This window comes from Patella vulgata, chromosome 2 (assembly GCF_932274485.2).
Source record: "Patella vulgata chromosome 2, xgPatVulg1.2, whole genome shotgun sequence".
Lineage (NCBI taxonomy): Eukaryota > Metazoa > Mollusca > Gastropoda > Patellidae > Patella > Patella vulgata.
Window position 1 is genome coordinate 4,986,837 of NC_065880.2, and position 18,664 is coordinate 5,005,500.

Genomic DNA, 18,664 nt, shown 5'->3' on the forward strand with positions numbered 1-18,664 from the left:
TTTTAAAAGTTGTACGCGAACTAAATGCGTTTGTTAGATACTGACAGAGCAGCCCCGAGTCGAACAATCGCCGCCCGAGCTGTCTTCGTCAGCTAGTTTCACAATATCGTGCAATAGGTGTATTAATGTGATTTTTAGGTTTAACCCCGCAAACAATGCCAAAATAGTGTTTTCACTGCTTACAGAAAACAGAAATTTAAAAAAAAAAAATTTTTACGAGGGTGACCGTCCCACACACTCCCTATCGAGCTGCCGCTCGGTCTGCGCAGCCTCATGCCTGGCACAAACTGTCAACATTGTATATTTTTCCGTTTTCGCCCTCCCCCCCCCCCCACAATATATATTTCACGGCTACGTTGCGACGTTACCAGCATACCCAGTTGTTGACACCCATTACATCACTCCTGTCTAACAAATCATAAAGCTGTGGTGTTACGGTGGCGGCATAGTATTTCACCGTAACACCACAGCCACTCTAACCATTCATAATACATCTAACTATCCCTTTACAGCACTTCACTCCCTACACATTTCCCCTCGTCCTACTTTCCCAAACGTCAACAACACATCTCATACATCCAGTTCGCTGATTAACCCTTGTACCACGTCTACTGGTTCCAATAATCATTGTTTGTATAAACTTGCAATATCGCTATTCGTTATTTATTGTTTGGCTTTTAGGGTTCTTATAATATTACTTTCCGACAATTGTAAGTGGGATTATAAGCTTGGGAACTGTGCCGGATAAGGAGACTCCTTATTGTTTGGCTTTTAGGGTTCTTATAATATTACTTTCCGACAATTGTAAGTGGGATTATAAGCTTGGGAACTGTGCCGGATAAGGAGACTCCTTCCAATCGCCCACCCTCGCGACTAGAGGAAAATGAAAGTGTGTTTGGGCAAAATCAAGGAGGATGACAGTGTACAATAACAGTATAAACCTAGACCCGATACCCCGTAGGTTTCAGTCTGCAAAGCCCATAGGTAAACCCGACACTGCTCGGACAGATTTAAATGTAATTACTAATTTTAAAATTTACTTTCACATCACTTCTGTCGATTGATCATTTATACATATAAACATAAACGTATCATGTTTCGAAACTATTTTTGAATTTCCTTTCATATATTTTCGTTCCTCAATAAATGCGAAATTTGTGTACATTAAAGATACATCACGGGAGATTAGGTAAAAGTGCTGGTAGTTCTCACTATAATAGTTGATTATGGTCTGGATAAGTTCATTAATGTATATTTAATAATTTAGATAACATTTCAGGCCTAAAGAAAGACCTACAATTAGCAGATTTAGCTCTTTCTATGTTTAAGATTAAAATCCTGTATTTATAAAAACGCGAAAAGAAGGCCTATATTTGTAGTTACCAAACTTGAATGAGCTAGAATAAATGTACTTACTAGTTCGTTCCGCACAACTGACTTTAGTGTCCTATATCTCTTTATTGGGATAATTGAAATGTTGGCAAAGCGATAGGGAAAATAAAATGTACGGTCAATGTGCACTTTTTGCTTTCGTAGCAAAATATAAGTGCAATTTGATTGAAATCAATGACGCATAATTTCTACGAACAATTAATACACCATAATGGCGTATCAGTGCACTTAATTCATCCTTAAGCTACTCGTCTAAGATGATTTAAGTCAACGTTCCAGAATATCATATTTATGGCATTCGCGAACAATGATTAACACACTGATTAGGTTAATCAAAGTTTACAAAATATTCATTTAAAATTTAATCAGCTTTTCAGAATATGACTGTTCAGAAATTTGGAGATTAAATCTCAGATTAGCACTAATCCATTTTCGAAAATATAGGTCTGATGTTTGAATAAAGCACCCACAATGGTAGTCTAAACGGGGGATGTGTAGATGGGCTTGGGCATATCAGTAAATAGGACACCAGTAAGAGCAACATACGAAAATACCGACATTGAAAATTACTTATGCAGAACCATTTTCTGTGGGTGGGCATAGAGTAGATAGGAAAGAAATGAAATATGAAGTTATGTAGAAGGATTATGTTTCTACGTACACATTAAATGGAATACTTCGGCCATTTTGAGATACATATGATAATGCCATGCCTATATATGGTTACATGCGCAATACGAGATACAAGAATTGTACCCGGACATCAAGGCAAATTAAAATATTCTCGGAAGCCGACCCAGCGATAACAATAATGCACGCTTCCTTTCAGGGATGTTTTATTTGTTTTAAATTTTCCACAAAAATATTACATATCTTTGTTTTGGGACAGAAACATGATACTCTCTATCATGTCCTTATTGTCTTGTTTACAAATTTATTACATGGTCTAATAACTGTAAAGCCGTTCTTAATTAATTAAGGCAGCCAGACATCTGTTTGGTAGTTACACTTATTTCAGATATAATGCCAGATATCCGCTCACATTCATACCGATGTTATGTCAAAGATTAAACAAAAAGTTGACCGATATGACAAAGAAATTAATTAAAATTAATCAATAAAATTGGATAATTCTTAAGAGTAATGAATAACCCAATGGATCACTAATTTTAGCCGAGACGATAAATGCAGATATACACATAAAGTATGTTCCCACTAAAAGGTAGTCCGATATCACCACTAATTCGTAGATGGTGGTCACAAGAGGCTGGAAATATCCATGTTTAGTAATATGTGATCGTGCAATACGCCAAACTGTAGATTTTCGGGCTCGGCAATTTCATATTTGAACAGTGAAGTGTGCAATAATCAAATGAAACTCCAAGACGGATTTAAAATTCCACATAATAACCAAGTTTGCCTTACTCATCATGATGACATCTGATAAAGATGATATTCAATCCCCTTCATGTTTGAATGCAGGTGTACATCGAGCAATGTACACGACCCTTATGTGAGCCGTTTATTAAACAATATTGGTGTCAGTCATTATCGTATATGTGATAAAACTGGTTAAACACGTTCAAACTATAATTGCTAAGATACCGTGTAGGACGCACGCTCCACAAAAAAGAACATTTGGAAAATTTGATGGCCGCAAAGGCGTTTTCTTGCTATTCCAGACCGTGAATACAGCAACTTCAAAGTGGTCGAACTCCAATCAGCCAATCAATCGTTTACAATCCACGGAGATGGGACCGTCGGGACAAAATTTTGAAAATTTAACTGACACAAACCCTTTTTCCTATTATTTCAGCCCGTGAATACAGCAAGTTCAATGTGGTTCAATATAGCCTACACTAGGTGACTTACCCGAATTCAAAATCTCGAACAACCAATCAATCGTTGCGGTGTATGGGGGCCTCGCGCTCCCCGAAAATTTATTGAATGACTGCTTATCAAAATCTTCGAAGTACATGTACACTGAGTGTTTTCGACTAAATAGCGCCCATCGTTTTTCCTAATTTCTTATTTTCGATGGAGACACATATAGACAATAAGTAGTGTGACATGTCCCAGAAAGAGTAACATTATCTTATACAGGTGACAATGCGTCTTACTGAGCTACGTCGCCCAGTAATAGTGAAATGGTGTTTAACGTCCACTCGACACAAACTAGGTCATTTCGGGACTAACTTGCGCGTAGGGGCCTTTAGCAGTTGGAGGAAACCAGAGGACCCGGAGAAAACCCACGAAGTTGGACAGGCGACACTACTCCTTGTCGCGTACAACCGCGGACTCGAAACCACGCCAGTTAACTCAATGACAGACCTTATAATACAGCGCACACAAGCTAGCCATTCGCCCCCCCCACCCGCCCAGTAATACGCAGTGAATGTATTCCATACAATTGTCACCTGTAAGTTCCTGTCCAATTACTTAATGCCATTAAAACCATTTAACAATAACTTGCTTAGTATACGACTACTGCCATGGTGTATAGCTAACGGAAGCAATAGTTTGAACGAACTTCATACTTCTGATGTTTTTATTGCAATAGATAATACGGTATTAATGGCGTTATTTTATTGATAGTTAATCATTTATACTAAGTTATTAATTAACTTGATGTTAAAATTGTGTAATCAACAAATCTTTATATATAGATAGTAATAGGTCCATTGTCACTTTAAATATACACCAGATTGTAATAATAAAATTAGGTCCAATGTCACTTTAAATATAGTAGATAGTAATAATAGTATTGGTTCCAATGTCACTTAAAATATCCAACAGATAGTAATAATAATTAGTATGATAATCGTAATTTTAAATATACACCAAGGAATTATAGCATTATGTTCAATTTAACATGAAATATAAATCAGGGAGTTATAGAATTATGTTCAATTTAATTTAATATATATACCTGGAAGTTATAACATTATGTTCAATTTAATTTTAAATATGCACCAGGGAGTTATAGCATTATGTTCAATTTAACAATAGATATACACCAGATAGTATCATTATGCTTAATTTAAATTTAACTTTAAATGTACACATGCTAGTAATAACATGATGCCCATCGTAACTTTATTCAAACCACGCCCTTTACTGGCTCCATTCCTTTCACAGCTATGACTACATGTCCTTGATGAACTTGAAGAACCTACGGTGTTGGTACATCTTAGTTGATAGCCTGCATCAGGATATTTCTGACACAGTTCTGTACCTGTAACAATAATAAAATAATGAATATCCAAATAGAGCCAAAAGACGACGAGTTGATACGATTTAGTCATAGTGACATATTCATACATTCAGATATCAGAAATAAAAAAAAAACATCGTCAATTATAAAATGCTCAATCTGTAGAAACAGAAATAATGCTGATATAATGCTGTTTACCTTTAGTTTGCTTGATCTGAACACAGGTGAAATTGAATGATTCCACTTCTATAGTATTGTTAAGTGAACTGCAGTCAGCAGACTCAGTGTGAAAAGGACAAGTGTAACAATCTAAACCTAGAATAAAATAAAGAGATCCATTAAATTAATCAGTTATTAAGGGACCGTCATATCAAAAGATGACAGAACAATTCTACCTACAATACCATTTCCTTCCAATCACTTTCCAGGTATAGACAAATAAAATATATTATATTATTTTTAAAAAAAATACAATGCGACTTCTTAATACCAAACATCAATAGCTTATCTCTGAATTTCAGACTGTGGCTCTGTCCATGAAATTATGGCAAATTCTAAATAGTATACATTATAGCGCCTTACAAAGACATCTTTATCCTCAATAAGTAGATAAATATAACTAATTTTGTCATATTGGAAATAACCATGGCCTCTCCTAGTTAAAATCCATGGAAAAATATTAAACATAAAACGGCCTTTATTTTTTTAACTGGTAAAAAACAGCACAGACTAAAAACACGTTGAAATCCAAAAACTTGTCAAATGTGTTACGACAAAGACTGTTAGCCATGGGGAATCTGGGAGGATATTGGAAAATAAAAAAAAAATCGTTTGGTTCAAATATCTTGCGGAACTCTTGTAACTATTTAAAAACAAGTCAAAACGCAAAACAATTCATCTCCTTATTGATAATTATGATACAAAATACAAATACAAAATGTACACTTATAATAAGTATACGCAAAAATATATACATGCTGAATTGGCTAACATAGCATGTCTATAATGATGATCATGATATTTGTCAATCAGGCAAATTAGTAAATTAAACAATTTAATAACAACACAGAAATCATGGTTGGCATTGGCGCACCCTGTTCCTCAACATTCGCACTGTAAGATTTTTTGGGCACAGCACCAAAAAAGATTATATAATATTTTGTGGGGAATTTTTAACTCTTTTTTTTAAATTCTAGCTGACAAAATAAAATGTCCGAAATCCGATAACTTTGACAGTTTCCATGCAATATTCCTTATTTGTTTCATCAATTGTTTGGAAATGGAATTTCAATAATTCCCTTTCGCCGTATGGGTATTTGACGATGGGATGAAATCAAAGGATCATGGGGTCTGTTGACAGAACAGTTTGCTCCTCCCCCATCCTAATTTGTCAGGCTCATCTACGTATACACAGTAAATTAATATCAAGATTTACATAAACTTCGTGGTAAATATGAAATAGGTTATCATTATTGGAAATCCTGGAAATTTGTAAATTGAACAATTTAATAACAACACGTCATAATCCGCATCCGCTTAGGCGTACGCTGCCCCCAACATTCGGACTGTAATATTTTTCGAGCAGTGCAAAAAAAGTTACCTTCCCCTAACCTTGCTGAAAACTTTGTGACGGCAATAACCGCTATAAATCTTTTTCAATTTTTGGGGAAAACATCGGGGTCACGAGCGGATATACCCTATCCAAAATTCAGCCCGCTATAGTTTTTAACATATCTTTTTTCAAATTTGGTGGAAGCATTGGGCTAATTTGTTCCGTAATCTGAGTATTTTGCATATAAATTCAGAACCTATTGCGCCAGGAATAAGCAGGGGCTGCTTTAAAGAGAGATTTATCGGTAAAAGCTGCTACTGCTTAACACTGGCAATAAGTTCTGAATTTAGTTGCAGGTCATCACGAGTTTTAGGGAAACTAAAAAGTCCAAACAATCTAAACATATGTCCCTTCACGGTGCCAATGTCGGCGGCGTGCAGACGAAATCTTATAAATATTGATTGTTCTGTGACAAATTAGCGACCTTTTCCGAAAAACCCGTAAACACGATAGAGATCTAATTTGTTTACGACATATTGAATTTGGTCAAATTTCTACTTTGTCTGACTTTATTTAAAGGTGAGATTAAAATTCTAATATTTCATCAATCAGAATTGGAAGAATTCTGATATGGTCAAAATTACGATTAGATAACTAACAATCAAGAACTAACAGTAATTTAATTGTTACATTTACGTTAGAAAACTAAAGTTAAATTTACGTTAGAAAACTGACGGTAAATTAACGGTTAAAATTCTGAAATAAAATTAACGGTTAAAATTCTGAAATAAAACTAATGTAAAATTACCCTTGGAAATTTAACGTTACATTAACGTTAGAAACCTAACGTTAAATTAACGGTTATATCATCACATAAAACTAACCATAAACTAAGGGATAGGATGATTACGTTTGATTAACCTTCAGTTGATAACCAGTGATACTTATGTCATTTATCAATTATAACATACAGTGGTATTGTTATTTAATCCACAAATATTCAAAGCGAAAAAAAAAATGGTTTGAAAACCGTCAGAAAATTTATGTTAGATTTACCTAATTTTCTAACAGAAAAGTAAACATACCCATCCTGACGTAAAAGTAACGTACATTCAACAGTAAAATGTTACCATTATTGGAGGTTAAGCAAAATGTCGTAAACTTTACATAAATCTAACGAAAAATGTTAAGCGGGAAGCTAAAAACACGATGATATATGTAAACGAATTTTGAAATGGGATAAAATTATTTTGACATCTAGAGCGTCCACAAGCTAAAATCTTGATTTTTTTCGTACAATTGGTCAGGGGTTATAACCCAGGAAATTTCAGTCCGTTGTGCGTTAATATCGACGGAGATCTTTGGGATATAACCATGCATTTTAAGTTTCATCAAAATCGGATATAATCTGTGACTCCTCGTGGGTCTTACAACCTTGATATTCCATACTTTTACACTATTTGCGTACAGGGAACGACCATGATATTTTACGAAATACGAACTCAACCGGCATCATGGTGTAACAGTGATATATAAAAACCTATTTTGGGGTTTTTTTTTAAGTCGGACAAGAATTGTGATTTCTAAAGGTCGCACAATCATGGGACATATGACGTTACGTTCCGATCAATGCCAATATCGACAGGAACCGTGATCTTTGGGAGATAAACGTATATTTTAAGTTCCATCAAAATTGGATAAATTTGTGACCTGTAGACTGTGGCCGGACGTCCGGGCCAGGGGTAACAACAATATACGTCCACATGAAAATGTAGGTGTATAAAAAGCTTCTTCCAAACCTTGGCATGAACGTGTAGAAACTTAATTGTCGTCAAACAACATAAATCTGCTTGCATTCGGGATAAACAAAATTCATATCTAAGAGTCTTTTGCAATGACCACACCTGGGTTGTATGTAGTTTATTTTTTATACATATGAATTATATAATTCTCCGAGCAATGACATATAACACTCACTTACCGGTAACTGAAATCGGAACCAGCAGAATACAATATATTACAACCAAGGGCGCCATTTTACTTCGTGTGATATATAAGAATAAAGTTGGTGAAATGGTGTATTATAATATTGTATGTTATAGTAAACATATCTACACACCCACATATTAAACATTAAATATTGTTATTCTGTTTTGTAGTCGTCTTATGAAAGAAATATGTCTATAGAGTAATTCATAAAAGTATCTCACGTGAAAAGGTTCAACCGCTATCACTTAGATCCGGGTTGGAAATTTCAAATTGTAAAACTAAATTACGTATTTTGAACTGCTAACATATATATGTTGCACCGTGAACATTGAAATAATATTGGCAACGTTATCCTCCCATACGTTCCCGGTGTTGGCCGTTAAAGTTCGTCGGGATTATTGTACAAAAAGGGTATCGTGGTACACCTTGGCGTAATTGCCACTCCATTTGAAATCCGAAATAGGAGTAGACCTTGGGCCATTTCCCAGGCAAATTGTCCTTCATAAAACACAGTATGGCGTATGAACGTCATTATTAGCTTGGAACGAGCAGAAGAGTAAGACTTGGGTGTGTGGGTGTGTCAAATAAATTTATTTAAAATACAGATGTGACGTCATTCTTTGATGTTGGTGTACCATTATTTCAAATAATCGTACGGGCAATGTGCCAAGTGTAACTAGTTAAAATATTGAACCCGAGTGACGTTTTTCATTGCAAAGCACGTGCAAGTGTCTGTATTTTAAGTTGTTTAATGGTCTCGAGCTTAAGACATTGCGTAATATATTGTAAAAACACTCTTGTTGTTACAATATATTACACATTTGTTCTGTTCTTCAGATGGCAAAGAGGCACAGGAACAGACTTAATTTAAATCAAAGAGATGTGCCCCTGCTTTTATTTTGGAAATGTTTGTTTTAATGGCATCTACTATAGGAACATCTCCTTGATTAACATTCAAAATAATCATTGCTTGTTACGTTTGTATAAACTTGCAATATCGCTATTCTTTATTTATTTCGTCGCTTTTAGGGTTCTTATAATATAAAACTTTCCCACAATTGTAAGTTAGATTATAAGCATGGAAACACTGCTGGAATACGAGGCTCCTTCCAATCGCCAACCCTTGCAACTAGCCGAAAATAAAAGTATGTTTGTGCAACGCCAAAGGGGGATGACAGTGTAAAATAAAAATATTACAAACCTAGCTAGGCCCGAGACCTCCCAGGTTTCAGTATGCCAAGCGCAAAGGTAAATCCGACACTGCTTGGAAAGATTGAAATGTAATTACTATTTTTAAAATTTACATTCACATCACTTCTGTCGATTCATCATTTATACATATACACATAATATAAACGTATCATGTTTGGAAACTATTTTTGAATTTCCTTTCATATATTTTCGTTGCTCATTGAATGCGGAATTTGTGTACAACTGCGCTAACTGTACCTTATGATTAAAAAACTTTATTTACAAAAACGGGAAAAGAAGGCGAAAATTTGTAGTTACCAAACTACTATAATTTCTATAAACAAATAATACATCATAATGGCATATCAGTGCACTAAATTCATTCTTAAGCTACTCGCCTAAGATGAGTTAAGTCAACCTTCCAGAATATCACATTTATGGTATTCACGAACAATTATTAACTCACTGGTTAGGTTAATCAAAGTTTACAAAATATTCATTTAAAATTTAATCAGCGTTTCAGAATATGACTGTTCAGAAATTTGGAGATTAAATCTCAGATTAGCTCTAATCCATTTTCGAAAATATGGGTCTTATGTCTGAATAAAGCACCGCGATGTATGTCTAAACGAGGAATGTGTAGATGGGCTTGGGCATATCAGTAAATAGGACACCAGTAAGAGCAACATACGGATATACCGACATTAAAAGTTACTTATGCAGAACAATTTTCTGTAGGCGGGCATACATGGGACAGAAAAGAACTATGGAATTATGTAGAAGGATTATGTTTTTACGTACACGATAAACACTAAATCGATACGTCAGTCATTTTGAGATACATATGATAATACCATGCCTATATATGGTTACATGCGCAATACGAGTTACAAGAATTGTACCCGGACATCAAGGTAAATTAAACAAATTCTGGGAAACCGACCCAGCGATAACAATAATGGAGCATTAATTTTGGCTGAGTCGATAAATGCAGATATACACATAAAGTATGTTCCGACAAAAAGGTAGTCCTTAATGACCGCCCATTCGAAAATGGTGGCCACATGTGGCGGAAAATTTCCGTGTTAGTAATGTGATCAAGTAATAAGCCAAACTATGGGTTTTCGGGGTCGCCAAAATCATATCTGAACAGCAAAGTGTCCTATAACCACATAAAAACCATGCCAGTTGACCCAATGACAGACCTTATAATACAGCGCGCACGTGCTAGCCATTGCCCCTTCCCTCCCAGTAATAAGCAGTGAATGTATTCCATAGAATTTTCACCTGTCAGTTCCAGTCCAATTACTTAATGCTGTTAAAACCATTTAACAATAACTTTCTTGGTATAGCTAAAAGAAGCAATAGTTTGAACGAACTTTGAACTTCTGATATCTTTATTGCAATAGATAATACGGTATTAATGGCGTTATTTTATTGATAGTTAATCATTTATACTAAGTTAATATATTACTTGATGTTAAAATTGTGTAATCAACAAATCTTTATATACAGATAGTAATAGGTCCATTGTCACTTTAAATATCCACCAGATAGTAATAATAAAATTAGTTCCATTGTCACTTTAAATATACACCAGATTGTAATAATAATATTAATTCCAATGTCACTTTAAATATCCATCAGATAGTAATAATAATTAGTATGATAATCGTAATTTTAAATATACACCAAGGTGTAATAACATTATGTTCAATTTAATTTAAAATATGCACCAGGGAGTTATAACAGTATGTTCAATTTAACATTAAATATACACCAGGGAGTTATAACATTATGTTCAATGTAACATTAGATATACACCAGATAGTATCATTATGCTTAATTTAAATTTAACTTTAAATGTACACATGCTAGTAATAACATGATGCCCATCGTAACTTCAAATTATAAATACATTATCGCACCTTACAAAGACAGCTTCATCCTCTATTGGAAAGAAACATGGCCTCTCCTTGTTAAAACCAAGGAAAATATTTAACATAAAATGGCCTTTATGGTGAAAAACAGCACAGACTAAAAACACGCATAAGTCGAAAATCTTGTCAAATGTAGTAGACACAGAGTGTAAGCCATGGGGAATCTGGGAGGATATTGGAAAATATAAAAAAAAATCGTTTCGTTCAAATACCTTGCGGAACTCTTGTGGGGAAAACATTAAGATTTTCAAATCTTGTGGAATGTGGCATCATACAGAGTGATAGGGTATGATCATTTTGATGATAGTAGCACCGTACTATACCATATATTGGGGAGCTCCCACATTTGGCCATAAATGTTCAGAAACTTGTCGTCAAACAACATAAAAAAAACCCACACATCTAACAGTCTTTTGGGGCAATTCCTTTAATGTAACGTTTAAGATGTGTGTAGTTTATTTTGTATTCATCTGAGCAATGAAACATAAAAAGTCTCTTACCAGAAATCGGGATTAGCAGGGTACAGTATATTACAAGCACAAGCGCTAAGATCTTCATTTTACTCTGTGTAACGTGGTTGCCTATTGTAAATGCAGGCAATTCACATCAACATTCAGCTTTATACCAACGCTTGACAGGAGTTTTCCAGTCGAATAATAAAGATAATGGCAACTCTGGTCATTGCATATCTGTTTATAATATATTTCATATAAATGTTTATACACGTATTTGAAAAATACATTTAGGTCTACGTGTAATGTTGAATGTATAAATTCGGAAATGTTTTGATCTCTTGAACTGTATTATTTAAAATACACGATTAACGTATTAAATTGTAAATAATGAATCAAGCCAAGACATGTATTAAATGTTTTATTGAATTGGAATAGAAACTGAAAACAGATTAACACCCTGTGTGAGATATTTCATTCAAATATTGTGAAAGGGTTGGTAATAAAATTAAAATTGTCATTGTGTCATTTTAATAACATTGAATCGTCCTATTCTGTTACGTAGTCGTCTCAACATATTGTTGTCATGGGTTACTTCTGCTAAACAACTCAATAGAAACGAGTAAAGTATTATAAACGAAATTATGTCTAAAGAGTTCTTCATGACATGTATTGACTGGAAGACACAAAGCGTACAGGATCTAAGTGTGATGTTAAAGGTCAACACGCAAATATTGAAATTGGGTATGTTCGTGGATTGACTTATAGAATGTTGTTAATATTTCCATTTAAATAAATACAAAAAGCAATTCGAAAAATAAACTTTAAGTAAAGGAACCATCTCAGTGAATAAAGCTATTAATATGCCGTTAACCCGTGAGGCAAACCGAATGATGTTTTATAGTAAATTAGACGAATAAAACATATAACGTTGCCATCTCGACCCTGATGCCCATGAACACAAATGACGAGTTTAGGACAAACCAATTGCGGAATGGAATTGATTAATGCAATATATATTTTATTATGTATTGACAATACTTTTCTGGTTAGATTTTAGCCTAAACACGACATGTGTGTTGGTGACAATTTTGGCAGTCATATCTGAATGACTCAAAAACTGTTTATATTTCTTTAACTTTTGGTATACCTAAATTCGGGCTATTATTTATGGTAGAAAGATATAATAAAATGACCTAAAGCTTTAAAACATATTTTTAAATATGTTGAGGCACCCTAAATTGAATTTGAAGCACCAGGGATAAATAAATAAAAATAGCTATAATGCATGATTTTATTGTAACTAGTGAACTGATAAATATTGTACAATTTATCTAAAGAGTACATTTATGAAAACGTGGTACTTTTCTGATATCTAGTTAAATTAACACTTATCAAATGATATTCGCCGAAGTAGTAACTGAGAAGGGCGTGTTTTAAGATATACATAATGTATCTTACTATTTTTCGCTTATATAATTTGATTTTCAAATACAAACCAATAATACTTATCTTAGCATTAAAACAATCAACCATTTGTGGTTATATTGAAATCTGTAAAAGACGCATTCTTTTTGAATATATTTTTAAAAAATAATAAATGGAAAAAAACATATTATTAACGCTTTTTCAACAAGCAATTGTTATACTCTTAGTGATTTGTAGAGCGTCAAATCACAATGTTATTGTACTGTTTTAAATTGTAGATTTTATTCATTCATGTAAAACATTTATTACAATTTTATAATAAAATGTATAAAACACTGAGTTCGAGATTCAAATCACAAATCCATCCAAGCTAGGATACTGCAAATCCGAATATTTTTGTTTATAAAATATTTACTTTCCATTCAATAAATATTCCAGTCATCTAGTTTTGGATTTGGGGAAATTCATTCTCCATTTCCCATATATACAGATTGCCGTATTATTTAATAATCAAACCAAACAGCATGTAATCAAAGAACGCTTGTATCCGCCATATGTAATATTGTCACGTGACATTGTTATGTTTTGTTTCGCTCGGGAAGCGTTTATTATACATAATAGAACTCCAGTGTAGTAAGCCATAACTATGAACAATATCATGTCCCAAATAAATAATCTAATTTGTAGATCTGCAATTGGCCACATGATGGTCCGAACATTATTTGTATGGCTCTATTTGTTGACAGCAAATACCGCTAATAATTATCTTGGATAAAATACCTCGTTTAGTAAACGAGGCAATTTTACCCAGCCTCATTCTGAACAAAATACCTCGTTCCAAAAACAGGGCAATTTAAAAAAAAACACGTTTGGGAACTCCAGAGAAACGAGGTATATTTTTTACCTCGTTACAACGAGGCAAAATCGGGGCAAAAATTTTGACACGTTTTTGCCTCGTTTGGACAGAAATGCCGAACGAGGCATTCTGAGGTTTATAGTGATACACCACTACGGGTTCTTCGTCGCAGAAGACACTAACGTCGGCATCGTCTGAGATGGAGGACTCCATAACCGGAACTGGCACATCGTATCGGGTTTCGGCTGTAAACGATTCTTCTACTTCCATAGGTTCAGTTGTTGGGACCTCCATAACTTCTTCTTGTTGTTCGTCCATATCTTCCGTCTGCTTATTAGATTTAAGGTTGTTTTTTTAAACATAAATTAAATTACAATTCAACTAACACAAAAGTGTAAAAAGATTTTTTTCTAGTCTGTGCCCGCGTTTATGTCTACTCTTGGCAAAATCGTTATAATATAAAAAAAAATCATGAAACAAGAATCAAAATGGCCGCCAATCGGGTCTCCAACGCCAATCCAACCTCCCAAGATATAATTTCAAAACAGATTCTTACCTGCTGGTTCAAGTCGAACCGTTTCTGCTTTAATCATAATGTGATTCTGTAATGTAAGTATCGTAGCGCCGAACAACTAATGTTAATTAAGCATGATTTCAGAAAAATTGAACAGATTTGATAATAACATGCCGAAATTTTTTTCCTGACCGCGCCATATTATAAACATGAACTTCCGGTTTAAATTGTTGGAGTTTTTTTTAAGGAAACGAAATACTAATATTATACAGAGAAACAATATCGATGCTAAATTACATACATGGTATTATTTTTTTTATATAAATATTCACAAACCTGCGGTCTTGTATTCTATGTGACCATTAGCTTACATTTGTCAAACATATCACTGCTCCAAAATCATTTCAGCACGTTGTTAAATGTTAAATTAATTGTGTGAAATCACTTCATTTAATGTCCGCTTCCACCGAGATGATATCGCAGACAAAATGTAGCCTATAGTACGTTGATTTTATCAACCAATCACATTCAATAACAGTTTTACTTATTTTCTTGTCAACGCATTTGGAGTCAATTGTTAAAATCACACCGGGCATGAGCGCTCAACAGGCCTTTGATCTACCAGTTTATTGGGCCCAACTTTATTTTAACTACAGACATCTTGACACCAATTAGCATTCAAGTCTGTCTGACAATATTGTCTGAGTAAAAAATACCTTTCTCTTACTTGTGGACCCCCGGATTAAAACTTTGTATGGAGTTCAAATTTAAAAACGTATCATGTTTGGAAACTATTTTTGAATTTCCTTTCATATATTTTCGTTGCTCATTGAATGCGGAATTTGTGTACAACTGCGCCATACTGTACCTTATGATTAAAAAACTTTATTTACAAAAACGGGAAAAGAAGGCGAAAATTTGTAGTTACCAAACTTCAATAAGCGAGAATAAATGCACTTATTAGTTCATTCCGCACGACTGTCTTTCGTGTCCTATATCTCTTTATCGGGATAATTGAAATGTCAATGTGAACTTGTTGCTTTCGTGGCTAAATATAAGTGCAATTTGTTTGAAATCAATGATGCATAATTTCTATAAACAAATAATACATCATAATGGCATATCAGTGCACTTAATTCATTCTTAAGCTACTCGCCTAAGATGAGTTAAGTCAACCTTCCAGAATATCACATTTATGGTATTCACGAACAATTATTAACTCACTGGTTAGGTTAATCAAAGTTTACAAAATATTCATTTAAAATTTAATCAGCGTGTCAGAATATGACTGTTCAGAAATTTGGAAATTAAATCTCAGATTAGCTCTAATCCATTTTCGAAAATATGGGTCTTATGTCTGAATAAAGCACCGCGATGTATGTCTAAACGAGGAATGTGTAGATGGGCTTGGGCATATCAGTAAATAGGACACCAGTAAGAGCAACATACGGATATACCGACATTAAAAGTTACTTATGCAGAACAATTTTCTGTAGGCGGGCATACATGGGACAGAAAAGAACTATGGAATTATGTAGAAGGATTATGTTTTTACGTACACGATAAACACTAAATCGATACGTCATTCATTTTGAGATACATATGATAATACCATGCCTATATATGGTTACATGCGCAATACGAGTTACAAGAATTGTACCCGGACATCAAGGTAAATTAAACAAATTCTGGGAAACCGACCCAGCGATAACAATAATGGAGCATTAATTTTGGCTGAGTCGATAAATGCAGATATACACATAAAGTATGTTCCGACAAAAAGGTAGTCCTTAATGACCGCCCATTCGAAAATGGTGGCCACATGTGGCGGAAAATTTCCGTGTTAGTAATGTGATCAAGTAATAAGCCAAACTATGGGTTTTCGGGGTCGCCAAAATTATATCTGAACAGCAAAGTGTCCTATAACCACATAAAACACCAATACGGTTTTAAAATACCACTCAATAACCAAGTTTGCCTTACGTATCATGGTGGCGTCTCCTAAAGATGATATTCACTCCCCTTCATGTATGAATGCAACTTTACATCGAGCTATATATCTACATGCCGTTTATTTAACATACATTATGCAAGAGCTAAATCTGTCTATTGCAGGTCTTTCTTTCGGCCTGAAATATTATCTAAATTATTAAATAGACATAAATTAACTTATCCAGACCATAATCAACTATCGATGTCATCGCTAGTCTGCGATGTTTATTGGCTTAGGTTCGGATTTCCTATTCGACTTCCATTCATAATTTAATCATGAAATGGATAATCCAGACTATGTTTTTTTTATCGTACGGAGTTTAGTAATGATGATCGAGGCAAGGCCGAAAATTCAATAGCTAAAATCTCGGTTCATAGTGGATCAATTTGACTGAAATTTTCAGCATATTGCCTTCACATTATCTAGTTTCTAACTATTATAGTGCGAAATGTCAGCTCTTTATCTAATCTCCCATAATGTATCTTTAAATGGTTATAATTGATTTCTGTCTACTAAATTCTGGTTTCAAATGTAAACTTTGCTTGTACAATTTTCACTGTATATATGTGTTTTACACGTGCGACACAAGATACACCAGACATAGAGACATATATAGACAGTAAGTGGTATCACATATCGAAGAAAGAGTTACAATATCTTAAACAGGTGGCAATGCTATGGAATACAATACAGCTTCTAACTGAGCTACGTCGCTCAGTAATAGAGAAATGGGGGTTAACGTCAACTCGAAACAAACTAGGTCATTACGGGACTAACACATGGTTCAATTTTATTTCCATAATTCTCTTGCGCGTAGGGGTCTTTAGCAGTTGGAGGAAACCGGAGGACACGCAGAAAACCCACGAGGTTGGACAGGCGGCACTACTCCTTGTCATGTACAACCGCGGACTCGAAACCATGCCAGTTGACCCAATGACAGACCTTATAATACAGCGCGCACGTGCTAGCCATTGCCCCTTCCCTCCCAGTAATAAGCAGTGAATGTATTCCATAGAATTTTCACCTGTCAGTTCCAGTCCAATTACTTAATGCTGTTAAAACCATTTAACAATAACTTTCTTGGTATAGCTAAAAGAAGCAATAGTTTGAACGAACTTCGAACTTCTGATATCTTTATTGCAATAGATAATACGGTATTAAAGACAGCTTCATCCTCTATTGGAAAGAAACATGGCATCTCCTTGTTAAAACCAAGGACAATATTTAACATAAAATGGCCTTTATGGTGAAAAACAGCACAGACTAAAAACACGCATAAGTCGAAAATCTTGTCAAATGTAGTAGACACAGAGTGTAAGCAATGGGGAATCTGGGAGGATATTGGAAAATATAAAAAAAAATCGTTTCGTTCAAATACCTTGCGGAACTCTTGTGGGGAAAACATTAAGATTTTCAAATCTTGTGGAATGTGGCATCATACAGAGTGATAGGGTATGATCATTTTGATGATAGTAGCACCGTACTATACCATATATTGGGGAGCTCCCACATTTGGCCATAAATGTTCAGAAACGTGTCGTCAAACAACATAAAAAAAACCCACACATCTAACAGTCTTTTGGGGCAATTCCTTTAATGTAACGTTTAAGATGTGTGTAGTTTATTTTGTATTCATCTGAGCAATGAAACATAAAAAGTCTCTTACCTGAAATCGGGATTAGCAGGGTACAGTATATTACAAGCACAAGCGCTAAGATCTTCATTTTACTCTGTGTAACGTGGTTGCCTATTGTAAATGCAGGCAATTCGGAAATGACAACGTGAATGATGGATCAGTCGAACGACAGAGTGAATGACAGGAGTTTTCCAGTCGAATAATAAAGATAATGGCAACTCTGGTCATAGCATATCTGTTTATAATATATTTCATATACATGTTTATACACGTATTTGAAAAATACATTTAGGTCTACGTGTAATGTTGAATGTATAAATTCGGAAATGTTTTGATCTCTTGAACTGTATTATTTAAAATACACGATTAACGTATTAAATTGTAAATAATGAATCAAGCCAAGACATGTATTAAATGTTTTATTGAATTGGAATAGAAACTGAAAACAGATTAACACCCTGTGTGAGATATTTCATTCAAATATTGTGAAAGGGTTGGTAATAAAAT

At 34.3% G+C, this 18,664-nt stretch overlaps 2 long non-coding RNA genes across 4 annotated transcripts; both read right to left on the reverse strand.

The window, feature by feature from the left end:
• Window positions 1-3,926: 3,926 nt before the first annotated feature.
• LOC130010808 (uncharacterized) lies at window positions 3,927-18,400 on the reverse strand. 3 transcript variants are annotated; one of them, XR_008786085.1, is made up of 3 exons: window positions 18,188-18,400; window positions 4,805-4,921; window positions 3,927-4,627 (listed from the first exon to the last, which is right to left on the reverse strand). It is a non-coding gene; the product is annotated as an uncharacterized LOC130010808 (long non-coding RNA). The 3 variants fall into 3 exon arrangements; XR_008786086.1 differs by lacking the exon at window positions 18,188-18,400 and adding an exon at window positions 11,779-11,952; XR_008786087.1 differs by lacking the exon at window positions 18,188-18,400 and adding an exon at window positions 8,140-8,293.
• LOC130010810 (uncharacterized) lies at window positions 14,089-15,181 on the reverse strand. The gene is made up of 3 exons (XR_008786089.1): window positions 14,865-15,181; window positions 14,571-14,616; window positions 14,089-14,341 (listed from the first exon to the last, which is right to left on the reverse strand). It is a non-coding gene; the product is annotated as an uncharacterized LOC130010810 (long non-coding RNA).
• Window positions 18,401-18,664: the final 264 nt, after the last annotated feature.